Below are 12,724 nucleotides of genomic sequence, written 5' to 3'. Positions count from 1 at the left end.
ACGCGATCCAGTCGCTGGAGGACCTCCTCCAAGTTTTGTAGGTGCTCGACGGTGTCCCGACCCGTGACCGATATGTCGTCCTGAAAACCCACCGTGTGTGGTACCGACTTAAGTCGGCTCTCCATGTTTCTCTGGAAGATCGCTGCAGCCGACCGAATTCCAAACGGGCATCTGTTGTAGATGAACAGTCCCTTGTGTGTGTTGATGCAGGTGAGGCTCTTCGAAGGCTCCTCCAGCTCCTGCAGCATGTAGGCCGAAGTCAGTTCAACCTTGGTGAATGTCTGGCCTCCTGCCAGTGTCGCAAATAGATCGTCTGCCTTAGGTAGTGGGTATTGGTCCTGTAGCGAGAAACGATTAACAGTTACTTTATAATCGCCACAAATCCTGACCGTGCCATCACTTTTGATTACTGGAACAATCGGGCTGGCCCACTTGGTGAATTCCTGCCGGCTTCTCGGCCATTCTCAAAACACATAGTTTACATTTTTGAAAATGGGCGTTGCCGCGAGCGATATCAAATGGGTGGTAGCGTTAAATTTTTCTGACCTTCTGCCGTAAAGTGTGGCCGTCCTCAGCAACGACATGGCAACGCTCCTTTCCCGCGATTCAGCAGGTCAAGGGTCATCATGACATGTGCAGAGGAGGAGACAGAGAGCGAGTGAGCTCAGAGGCACTGAAAGCGTGTGTGGCTGTGCTGTGTGCTTCTTTGGCTGTTGTGGGAGGAATGACGGAGATTCACCCGCAGCAAAAAGCCCACTAACCACCAAGAACATAGTTGGCATTGAGTTTTTGTCCAACAAATAACATATAAAATGGAAGGGCTGGAGGAGGCCCTGGAGCTGGTAGCCAGGAACACTGGTGTCAGAGGGCTCCCAGTGGTCCCGGAGCGCGGCACTGCACCCCAAGGTGACGCACCCCCCATTGCCAACCACACATGAGAGCCAGCAGCAGCATCGTGCTTATGACTCGGAGCACACTCCCACCTCGGGACCGTCCTCTCCCGTATCCGTCCAAGCAGCGCTTCAGCCGTCAGCCCACCTGCCCTCCCCCCCCATGAAACATCGCCTGAGGACCTCCTCGGCCAGGCGGCTTGGAGTCAGGAGGGGAAGGGGAAAGGGTAGAGGTGGGGAGGAGAAGCAGTGGGGGGGGGGGGGGGGCGCAGGTGAGAGGGGGAAGGATTGGTTTGTACAGAAATTAATTTTTTTATTTCAAAATATACTTTATTCATATAAAAATTTGTACAGTACATTCAAAAGCAGCTCAGTACATTTAGCTGCGGACAGCAATCCCATACACTACATTTGGGTGCTGACGGCAGTTCCGTTCGATACATTTCCTTGCTTTTCATTTCAAGTACAATTCGATACAATACGGGATACATTGTAGTACATTCGACAAATTACATTACATGTGTCACCATACAGTACACGGAATGGGTGACGGTACATTTACATTTTGCTTTTCAACGTGCATTATGAAACAGACCTTGCATTGTACATGGCACTACATAGGTGTTTACTGATCATGGTGCTCCATGTACACAAAAAAGAAGTTACAAGTACGGCCCGAGGGGAGTTTTGTACTGATTCCTGCCCCCGGGTTGACAGTGGCAGAAGGGCTTTAAACTGTGGCCCTTCCCCACCGTGCCTTTGCGGCGAATGCACCAATTTTAAGCGCATCCCTCAGCATGTAATCCTGGATCTTGGATTGTGCCAGTCTGCAACACGCAGACGTGGATATCTCCTTGCTCTGGAAGACCAGCAAGTTTCGGCAAGACCAAAGAGCGTCTTTGACTGAGTTGATGGCCCTCCAGCAGCAGGTGATGTCTGTCTCGGTGTGTGTCCCTGGGAACAGTCCGTACAGCAGTGTCCTGTGTTACGGAGCTGCTCGGGATGAACCTCGACAGCAACCACTGCATCTCCTTCCAAACCTGCCTTGCGAAGGCGCAATGCTGAAGGAGATGGGTGACAGTCTCGTCCGCCCCGCAGCCGACTCAGGGACACCGTGCCGTGCTGCTGAGATGTCGGCTGTGCATGAACGCTCTGACGGGTAAGGCCCTCCTCACCGCCAACCAAGCTACATCTTGGTGTTGTGTGAAAGCTCTGGCGATGAGGCGTTCTGCCAAACGAGTTCGACAGTCCGCTCAGGGAACCGCCCAACCTCTCCTTCTTTCGTAGGGCGTCCAGGACGTTATGTGCTGACCACTGTTTTATGGCCTTGTGGTCAAAGGGTTTTTTGTGAAAAACTTTTCCACGAAGGACAGGTGGACAGGCATGGTCCAGCTGGTGGGGCGTTTCGTGGCAGCGTGGCCAGGCCCATCCTTCGCAACACCGGGGACAGGTAGAACCTCTGCACGTAGTGACACTTGGTGTTTGCGTACCGGGGGTCTGTGCACAGCTTGATGCAGCCGCACACAAAGGTGGCCATCAGGATGAGGGCCACGTTCAGAACATCCTTTCCTCCACTGTCCAGAGATTTGTACATTGTGTCTCTGCGGACACGTTCCATTTTGGACCTCCAGACAAAGTGGAAGACGGCCCGGGTGACTGCCGCGGCACAGGAGCGAGAGATGGGCCAGACCTGTGCCACGTGCAGCAACCCCGAGAGCACCTCACTCCTGATGACCAGGTTCTTGCCTGCCATGGAAAGGGAGCGCTGCTCCCACAATGCCAGTTTTTGCTTCACTTTGTTGATACGCTCGTCCCAATTTTTGGCGCACGCCCCGTCCGCTCCGAACCATATTCCCAACACCTTCAGGAACTCTGGCTTGACGGTGAAGGGAATGGAGGCTCGGTCGGCCCAGTTGTCAAAGAACATGGCCCCGCTTTTGCTGCGATTGACCTTCGATCCCGAGGCCAGTTCAAACTGGTCGCAGATTGTGAGCAATCTGCGGACCGACTGCGGATCCGAGCAAAAGCCGGCGACGTCGTCCATGTACAGGGAGGTCTTGACCTGAGCGCCTCCGCTGCCTGGGATCGTCACCCCTCTAATGCCCGCATCCCTCCTGATGGACTCGGCAAAGGGCTCGATACAACACACAAACAGGACAGAGGAGAGAGGACAACCTTGCCTGACTCCAGATCTGATCGTAAAGCTTTGAGTTTCCCACCTGTTGATTAGGACTGCACTACTGATGTCTGTGTAGAGCAGTTGGACCCAATTGCGGATACTCTCCCCAAACCCCATTTTGGAGAGCACGTCCATCAGGTACGTGTGCGATATCCTGTCAAAGACTTTCTCCTGGTCTAAGCTGATTAAGCAGGTGTCCATCCTCCTGTTCTGCACGTAGGCGATCGTATCCCTGAGTAGCGCCAGGCTATCAGAGATCTTCCTGCCGGGGACAGCGCAGGTCTGGTCCGGGTGAATCACCAGCTCAAGAGCAGACTTGACCCTGTTGGCGATGACCTTTGACAGGATCTTGTAGTCCACATTTAGCAGCGAAATGGGCTGCCAGTTTTTGATTTCCTCCCTCTCCCCCTTCTGCTTGTAGATGAGGGTGATGATGCCTTTCCTCATCGATTCTGACATGCTGCCGGCCAGAAGTGTACCCCTGTACACTTCCAGCAGGTCTGGGCCCATCCAGTCCCACAGAGCTGAGTACAACTTGACCGGTAAGCCGTCACTTCCGGGAGTTCGTCTCGAAGGACCGGACGGCCTTTGTCAGCTCGTCCAGAGTTAGCGGGTGGTCCGGACTCTCCCGCTCGCTGTCGTCTAAGACCTCCGAAATAGATGACAGGAAAGACTAGGAGGCCGCGCGGTCTGTGGGCTTGACGTCATACAGCCTGGCATAGAAGGATTTGCTGATCCTCTGCATGTCAGGCTGCGAAGACGTCACAGAACCGTCTTCTTCCTTTAGGCTGGTGATCACAGAGCTCCCCCTGTGTACCTTTTGGAAGAAGAAGCGCGAACACGTCTCGTCCTGCTCGACGGAGCGGACTCTGGAGCGGAAGGTGATCTTGGAGGACTCTGAGGCAAAGAGCGAGGCTTGCTGGCCCTTCACCTCTTCGAGTTCCTCCGCGACATCGACCCCCATCGACTGCAGCAGGAGCAGGTTTCGCATATTCGTCTGGAGTTGGGACAATTCCCTCTGTCTCCCTCTCGCCTCCTGAACACCTTTGAGGATGAAGAACCTCTTGATGTTCGTCTTGATTGTTTCCCACCAGTGCATCGGTGAATTGCAGAGGGGTTTTACGGTTCTCCAACCTTTGTAATCCCTCTCGAATTCCTCAACGTTTTCCGGAGTCAACAGTTTCACGTTCAGCTTCCATATCCCTCTGCCAACTTTCTGGTTTTCCTGTGGGCGACAGTCGGCCAGTAGGAGGCAGTGGTCAGAGAAGAACACCGGCGTGACGTCGGTGGATCTGACCTTGAGCGTGTGGGACACAAACAGGAAGTCTATTCTGGAACGGACGGACCCGTCTGGTCTCGACCAGGTGTATCTGCGCGGTGCTCCGTCTGCAGGGTTGCTGAAGACGTCGCACAGCTTGGCATCTTTTACCGCATCCATCAGGAGTTTGGACATGGCGTCCAGTTTGCTGTCGGCTCTGCTGGATCGTCCAGCCGCATCGATGATGCAGTTGAAGTCACCGCCCAGAATGACCGGCCTGGACGTCGCCAGCAGCAGTGGGAGCTGGGGTGTAAACATTAATTAACCTGAGAGGGGAGTTTTTGTACATTACACCTGCTACGTGGCGGCCGCCCACCACCTCCTTAACTTCGGTGATGGTGAAGTGGCCTCCCCGCAGCAGAATGCCTAGGCCGGGAGCCCGGCAGTCGTTGCCTCCTGACCATATGGATGGTCCATGGGCCCACCATCGTGACCACTGCCGGTCCGCTTTGACCTTGGCGAGGTACCCCAAGGTGGAAACACATCGCGTAGTGGATTTTACGCTACGCACGTTAATAGTAGCAATTTTTAAATCCATTTTAAAGTTACTGTTTACAGTTACAAACATTACACTTCAAATAAATCGTCCTTTAAGTCCGAGGTCTGCCCAGTGGCCAGTTCCGTCATACATAGGTTTAAATTATACAAGTCTACTGCACCTGGGCTGGCGTGGTCGTCATCCTCTGCCGTGGGGGTGTTTCGACCAGGGGACTGCTGCAGTGCTGTTATAAGGTCCGATATGTCCTCTGCATTGTCCTCGCCTGGTGTTGGTGGTTCCCTCTTTTCCTCAGTCGCGGCGGTCTCGAGCTGGTGTGCTTCGATCGCTGCGTCGCTCCCGGTATTCCGGAGGTGAGGTGTGCTGGGCACTTCGCTGCTCCCGTTCTCCCGGAGCTGGTCTGCGTTGGTCGCTTCTTCGCTCCCGGTCGCCTGTGGCTGTGGGTTGGCGTATTGCCTCTTGTTTTGGTGTCGGTAATGAGGGGCTTTTTCTCGCCTTTCCTCATCAGACGAGCTGCCATCGCTGCTGTCTGTCGAGGTTGTTAGCCGCCTCTTCCCTGTCCTTTCCGCAGGGGCCCTTGCTCGCCTGTTCTCCTTACGCTTGCAGGCCTTTTTCTTGATGGTCTCCCATCCCGCTTCATCGTCTGCTGTCTCCTCGTTCCTGGACTCGGTGCGATGGGGGAGAGCTTCACTGCTGGCTGCTGGTGTCTCGCAGCTCGCCGTGGCAGGCTTCTCTTCCTTGCCGACTTGTTCCGAGTCCACGGGGGCGGTTGCTTTTATGCCCAGGGCGTTGGTCGGGGGGAGGGTGTGGGTCTCCTCTGGAGCATTGTGTTCCTCAGCTTCCTCCTCCTCTGGTGCAATGTTCTTTGCTGCCTGCGCATAGCTGAAGTTGCGTTTGGGGCAGTTTATGTAAAGGTGCCCAGCCAGACCACAGAGGTTGCAGCACTTGGTCTCCTTACAGTCCTTTGTCTGGTGGCCTTCGTTCTTGCAGTTTTGGCAGATGAGAGTTTTGCAGCTTGCCGCCACATGGCCTGCCTTCCCGCAGGTCCGGCACACATTGGGCTGGCCAGCGTACACCATGTAGCCCCGACTTCCTCCGATGGCAAAGCTGGAGGGGGGGGGTGCAGGATGGTTCCGCTGGCGTCCACTTTCATGGCGACCTGGATCTGCTGCTTGCTGGTCCAAATCCCGTGCAAGTCTTTCAAGTCGCTGCTGTTTCCTGCCCCATCGACATGCCCCGAGGAAAGTCAGCACATCAATGACTGGGATGTGGGGGTTGTACATCTGCACTGTGATAGTGCGTCTTCTCTGCGACGGGAGGGTGAACAGTGACTCCCAAGTCAGCACTGAGCGCAGCGGTTCACTCGCCTCCTTCAGTCGCTTCAGGAACTTCAGGCAGAGGGTGACGGTTCTGAAGGTCACATCGAAGTAACCTCTCTTCGGGAGGTCCTGCAAGGTGAAGATGTCGGCGACTTTCATGCCGCATGTTCCCAGCAGGATTTTCTTCACGAACAGGTCCCGGTTGATCGTTGCCTGTCCATCCACTTTCTTCACCGTCACTCGGATGGTGTTTCGGACGCCCTGGTTTGCCGCTCGGTTGGCCGCCATCCGGGTTGCAGATTCCTCCTTTCGATGGGTATTTTGGCCGAAGCCTTCAATCTGTTGTGGTGCCAGTCCGGCACCTTGGCGGGCCTCTGGGCCCGCCCAATGGTCGGTCAACATGCAGATTTTCCTCTTCTCTCCAATTGGTGCTTGGGCCAAGCCAAAAGGCCAGAGCCAGCAAAACCGGTAAAACGAGTTTCTGCAATCAGTCAATTTGCATATGAATGCCCAATCAACCGAGACTACACTTGATCTTAGCCAAAAGGCCGAGAAGGGGTGGGGGAGGATTGGTTTGTACAGAAATACTGATGATTTCAGACTAATGTTCAGTTTAAATGTTTTTTATTTAACAAAACCTTGCAGCACATTGGCACAGATAGCTGCACCATTACATGCTGGTGATTCCTTAACAACAAAGGGTATAATCACACTTAACTTCAATCAACTTAAACTTTAACCGTCACCAAGGTGATGCCGACCACTTGCGGGAGGTGTAACGTCTGGTCCTCCTCATCTGTCTGTCACTTTGTACATTGGGCACGTAATGCCGTGCAGCGTCCCTTCGGCGATGTCGAGTCTGCTGCATGTATTTGGTCACCAAGAGAGGGTGAGAAAGGACAGGCCCCACTGCAACAGCTCTCTGTTTTCCACCGATTGCTCACAAACAAGGAATGTCCCGACGAACACACCTCTTCGATTCCAATCGGTCACAGCGTGGTCAAGGTGTTTTTAGAGATGTTCACATCAACTCCAACGACCTGCAGAGTACATCCGAACTCCGCCGAGGTTGAGGCACAGCAGCCTTTTAAAGGAAGCGACATGTGATCTACAACATGGCGTCCATAACGCTGTGATTAGTTCCTCCGGTTAGTTCCACTTTTTGTGGCCGTTTTTTTGAGCGAGCGATATTGTGGGCGATATGTGTGTGAGATGGTGAAATTGACGATGGCCGATCTCCATGGCCGCTAGTTTGGGTAAATATGCTCTTTACGATAAAATACAGTGTGCGCACGTTAATATTGAATCTCAGCGTTAATTCCGTGGGGAAAGTAACGCTGGGCGATATTATGGGCGTTGAATTCGTCCATTCTGCTGATTCCGCCCCAAAAAAGTGGGCAGGTGGTAATATTTTCTCTCAGCGTTAAGCACACGGGGAAAGTAACGCTCGCCGATAAGCTTCTGAAAAATGCCCGTCAGTTTCCATTTTGTGCCAAAATGGGCGATTATATGGGCGTTATATGTCATTTCAGCGATAAAATAGGCATTAAGTGGGCGATAAGCAGGCAAAATAAGTGGAGGTTCTAGCCCTATATCCCCGAGTTTTAGTTTCCCCTATGAGTGGAAATATCCTCTCTGCATCCACTTTGTCGAGCCCCCTCATTATCTTATGTGTTTCGATAAGATCACCTCTCATTCTTCTGAACTCCAATGTGTATGGGCCCAACCACAACTTATCTTCATAAGTCAACCACCCTCATCTCCGGAATCAACCTAGTGAGCCTTCGCTGAACTACCTCCAATGCAAGTATATCCTTCCTTAAATACGGAGACCAAAACTGTACACAGTACTCTAGGTGTGGCCTCACCAATACCTTGTACAGTTGTAGCATCTGCTTTTATATTCCATCCCCCTTGCAATAACATTCCATTTGCCTTCCTGTTTACTTGCAGTACCTACATACTAACTTTTTGTGTTTCATGCACAAGGAACCCCAGGCTCCTCTGTACTGCAGCACTTTGCAATTTTTCTTCATTTAAATTATAATTTGCTTTTCTACTTTTTCTGTCAAAATGGATAACCTCAAATTTTCCCACATTATACTCCATCTGCCAAATGTTTGCCCATCATTATCCTGTCTATATTCCTTTGCAGATTTTTTGTATCCTCCTCACAATTTGCTTTCCCACCCATCTTTGTATCATCAGCAAACTTGGCTACATTACACTCGGTCCCTTCATCCAAGTCATTAATATAGATTGTAAATAGTTGAGGTCCCAGCACTGATCCCTGAGACACCCCACTAGTCACTGTTTGCCAACTGGAAAATTACCCCTTTTTCCCGACTCTCTGTTTTCTGTTAGTTAGCCTATCCTCTATCCATGCTAATATATTACCCAACCCCGTGAACTTTTATCTTATGCAGTAACCTTTTATGTGGCACCTTATCGAATGCCTTCTAGAAATCCAAATACACCACTTCCACTGGTTCCCCCTTATCCACCCTACTCGGTACATCCTCAAAGAACTCCAGCAAATTTGTCAAACTTGATTTCCCTTTCATAAAACCATGCTGACTCTGCTTGATTGAATTTTGCTTTTCCAAATGTCCTGCTACTGCTTCCTTAATAATGGACTCCAACATTTTCCCAACCACAGATGTTAGTCTAACTGGTCTACCGTTTCCTGCTTTTTGTCTGCCTCCTTTTTTAAGTAGGGGCATTACATTTGCGGTTTTCCAATCCGCTGGGACCTCCCCAGAATCCAGGGAATTTTGGTAGATTACAACCAACGCATCCACTATCCCTGCAGCCACTTCTTTAAGGACCCTAGGATGCAAGCCATCAGGTCCAGGGTCCAAGCTTTTGATAAGGTCCCACATAGCAAACTGTTCACAAAAGTGAAAGCCCATGGGATTCAAGGCAAAGTGGCAAGTTGGATCCATAATTGGCTCAGAGGCAGGAAGCAAAGGGTAATGGTTGAAGGGTGTTTTTTGTGACTGGAAGGATGTTTCCAGTGGCGTTCCGCAGGACTCAGTACTAGGTTCCTTGCTTTTTGTGATATACATCCATGATCTCGACTTGAATATAGGGGGTATGATTACGAAGTTTGCAGCTGATACGAAAATCAGTTGTGTGGTTGATAATGAAGAAGAAAGCTGTGGATGCAGGAAGATAACTGGTCAGGTGGGCAGAACAGTGGCAAATGGAATTTAATCCAGGGAAGTGTGAGGTAATGCATTTGGGGAGGGCTAACAAGGAAAGGGAATGCACATTAAATGGTAGGAAACTAAGAAGTGTAGAGGAACAGAGGAACCTGGGCGTGCATGTCCACAGATCCCTGAAAATAGCAGGCCAGGTAGATAAGGTGGCTAAGAAGGCATATGGAATGTTGGCCTTTATTAGCCGAGGCATAGCATATAAAAGCAGGAGGTTATGCTTGAACTGTATAAAACACTAGTTAGGCCACAGCTGAAGTACTGCGTGCAATTCTGGTCACCGCATTACAGGAAGGACGTGATTACACTGGAGAGAATACAGAGGAAATTTAAGAGGATGTTGCCGGGAGTGGAGAATCTAAGCTATGAGGACAGATTAGATAGGCTGGATTTGTTTTCATTGGAACAGAGGAGGCTGAAGGGAAGACCTCATTGAGGTGTATAAAATTATGAGGGGCCTAGATATAGTGGATAGGAAGGACCTATTTCCCTTAGCAGAGGGGTCAACAACCAGGGGGCATAAATTTAAAGTAATTGGTAGAAGATTTAGAAGAGATTTGAGGGGAAATTTCTTCAGGCAGAGGGTTGTGGGGGTCTGGAACTCACGGCCTGAAAAGGTGGTAGAGGCAGAAACCCTCACCATTTTAAAAAAGTACTTGGATGTGCACCTGAAGTGCCGTGATCTGCAGGGTTACGAACCTTGAGCTGGAAAGTAGGATTAGGCTGGATAGCCTCTTGTTGGCCGGCATGGACACGATGGGCCAAAATGGCCACCTTCCGTGCTGTAAACTTCTATGATTGTATGATTCTATATTAATTACCTAGATGAAGGCCCGACTGTAATGTATCCGAGTTTACTGATGATACAAAGCTAGGCAGGATAGTAAGCTGTGAGGAGAACACAAAGCATCTGCAAAGGGTTATAGATAGACTAAGTGAGTGGGCAGTAATGTGGCAGATGGAGTATAATGTTGGGAAATGTGAGGTTATTCACTTTGGCAGGAAAAATAAAAAAACAGAATATTTTTTAAATGGTGAGCAACATTTACAACATAAGAACATAAGAAATAGGAGCAGGAGTAGGCCACCTTGCCCATCGAGCCTGCTCCGCCATTTAATACGATCATGGCTGATCTGATCATGGACTCAGGTCCACTTCCCTGCCCGCTCCCCATAACCCTTTACTCCCTTATCACTCAAACATCTGTCTATCTCTGCCTTAAATATATTCAATGGCCCAGCCTCCACAGCTCTCTGGGGCAGAGAATTCCATAGAATTACAACTCTCTGAGAAGAAATTTCTCCTCATCTCAGTTTTAAATGGGTGGCCCCTTATTCTGAGACTATGTCCCCTAGTTTTAGTTTCCCCTATGAGTGGAAATATCCTCTCTGCAGCCACCTCATCGAGCCCCCTCATTATCTAATATGTTTCAATAAAATCACCTCTCATTCTTCTGAACTCCATTATGTATAGGCCCAACCAACTCAACCTACCTTCATAAGTCAACTCCCTCATCTCCGGAATCAGCCTAGTGAACCTTCTCTGAACAGCCTCCAATGTAAGTATATCCTTCCTTAAATTACGGAGACCAAAACTGCACGCAGTACTCCAGGTGTGGCCTCACCAATACCCTGTACAGTTGTAGCAGGACTTCTCTGCTTTTATACTCTATCCCCCTTGCAATAAAGGCCAACATTCCATTTGCCTTCCTAATTACTTGCTGTACCTGCATACTAACTTTTTGTGTTTCATGCACAAGGACCCCCAGGTCCCTCTGCACTGCAGCACTTCGCAATTTTTCTCCATTTAAATTATAATTTGCTTTTCTATTTTTTCTGCCAAAGTGGATAACCTCACACTTTTCCAATTATACTCCATCTGCCAAATTTTTGCCCACTCACTTAGCCTGTCTATATCCCTTTGCAGATGTTTTGTGTCCTCCTCACAATTTGCTTTCCCATCCATCTTTGTATCACCAGCAAACTTGTCTACATTACACTCTGTCCCTTCATGCAAGTCATTAATATAGATTGTAAATAGTTGAGGACCCAGCACTGATCCCTGCGGCACCCCACTAGTTACTGTTTGCCAGCTGGGAAATGGCCCATTTATCCTGACTCTCTGTTTTCTGTTAGTTAGCCAATCTTCTATTCATGCTAATATATTACCCCCAACCCCGTGAACTTTTATCTTGTGCATGGACTCAGCTCCACTTTCCTGCCCGGTTCCCATAAATGTTGGTGTTCAGCGAGATTTGGGTGTCCTTATACAATAAACACAAAAAGCTAGCATGCAGGTATAGCAAGCAATAAGGAAGGCAAATGGCTTGTTTTTTTTAGTTGCTCAACAGCTCACGGGAGAGCTTGCTGTGGATGGAGCTGGGAGGCTGAATTTGGTGATGCAGCAGTGCCCTCTAGTGTTGGAAGGGCTGAAAGGCAAGTGTAATGGTGCAGATACAAACCTGATGAAAAGTATCTGTCAGCTAAAAGCAATACCCAGGCATAACACCCAGGTGTGATAAATTCATGGGACAGAAAATAGATGAATGCATGCTATATACAAAACCTATTTCAGTTATAAATTAGAACATCATTTCAACTTGAATAATGAAAATTAAAACCAAGGTCGGCTCATACAAACTAAGCAACCTATATGATCACATTTTGCTTCGAGACCATTAAAAGTCTTGCATAGTGTTTCATCGTTGAATTCAAAGGTAGTTAATTCGTGACCATTTGTCGAACATGCGAAGGATTATACGAGATGCGTGCACAAGCGAGAGTCCACACTATTTACCAACTCCAGTGCTGCAAAGTAAAGTAACAAACCAGTTTGTAGGACGAGCCTGTGACTATTCGCAGGTGCAAATTAGACAAACTCCTCCGATTAGTTAAATTAGGAATGCCAAAGATATTACAAACGCGCAGACCAACCCTGCTGAGAATGAATGAAAAGATAGTTTGTATGAAGCTACTTTTAAGCATGACGTTGGACTTTGATGGAGTAATGTTCAGAGAACGCGCTGGTGGTGGGACAGTTTGCCCGGCGGCAGCACATATCGATAGGAAACTGACCCTCTGCTCGTGATTTTCTGTTTGTTTGAATGAAAAACCAGACCCAGCACCCCTGTGATATTTTGATATGCGTTTCCGGTGGGTGAGGTTCCTCCGTGTCAGCAAATGGTCAGGAAATGAGCCCATGAGTTTCAGCGTGTAATGTCATGTGATGTTATATATGTTACTAAGGGCCTGTTTCACTGTTCCACATATTATTCATAAATAAACATTCTTATTCTCTTTAGCA

At 49.5% G+C, this 12,724-nt stretch overlaps 1 pseudogene; it reads right to left on the bottom strand.

Moving 5' to 3' along the window:
• Positions 1–6,625: 6,625 nt before the first annotated feature.
• LOC139228392 (U2 spliceosomal RNA) lies at positions 6,626–6,762 on the bottom strand (annotated as a pseudogene).
• Positions 6,763–12,724: the final 5,962 nt, after the last annotated feature.

Source organism: Pristiophorus japonicus, chromosome 17 (assembly GCF_044704955.1).
Source record: "Pristiophorus japonicus isolate sPriJap1 chromosome 17, sPriJap1.hap1, whole genome shotgun sequence".
Classification (NCBI taxonomy): Eukaryota; Metazoa; Chordata; class Chondrichthyes; family Pristiophoridae; genus Pristiophorus; species Pristiophorus japonicus.
The sequence above is the reverse complement of the archived record's forward strand: the minus strand, read 5'-3'. Positions and strand labels throughout refer to the sequence as shown.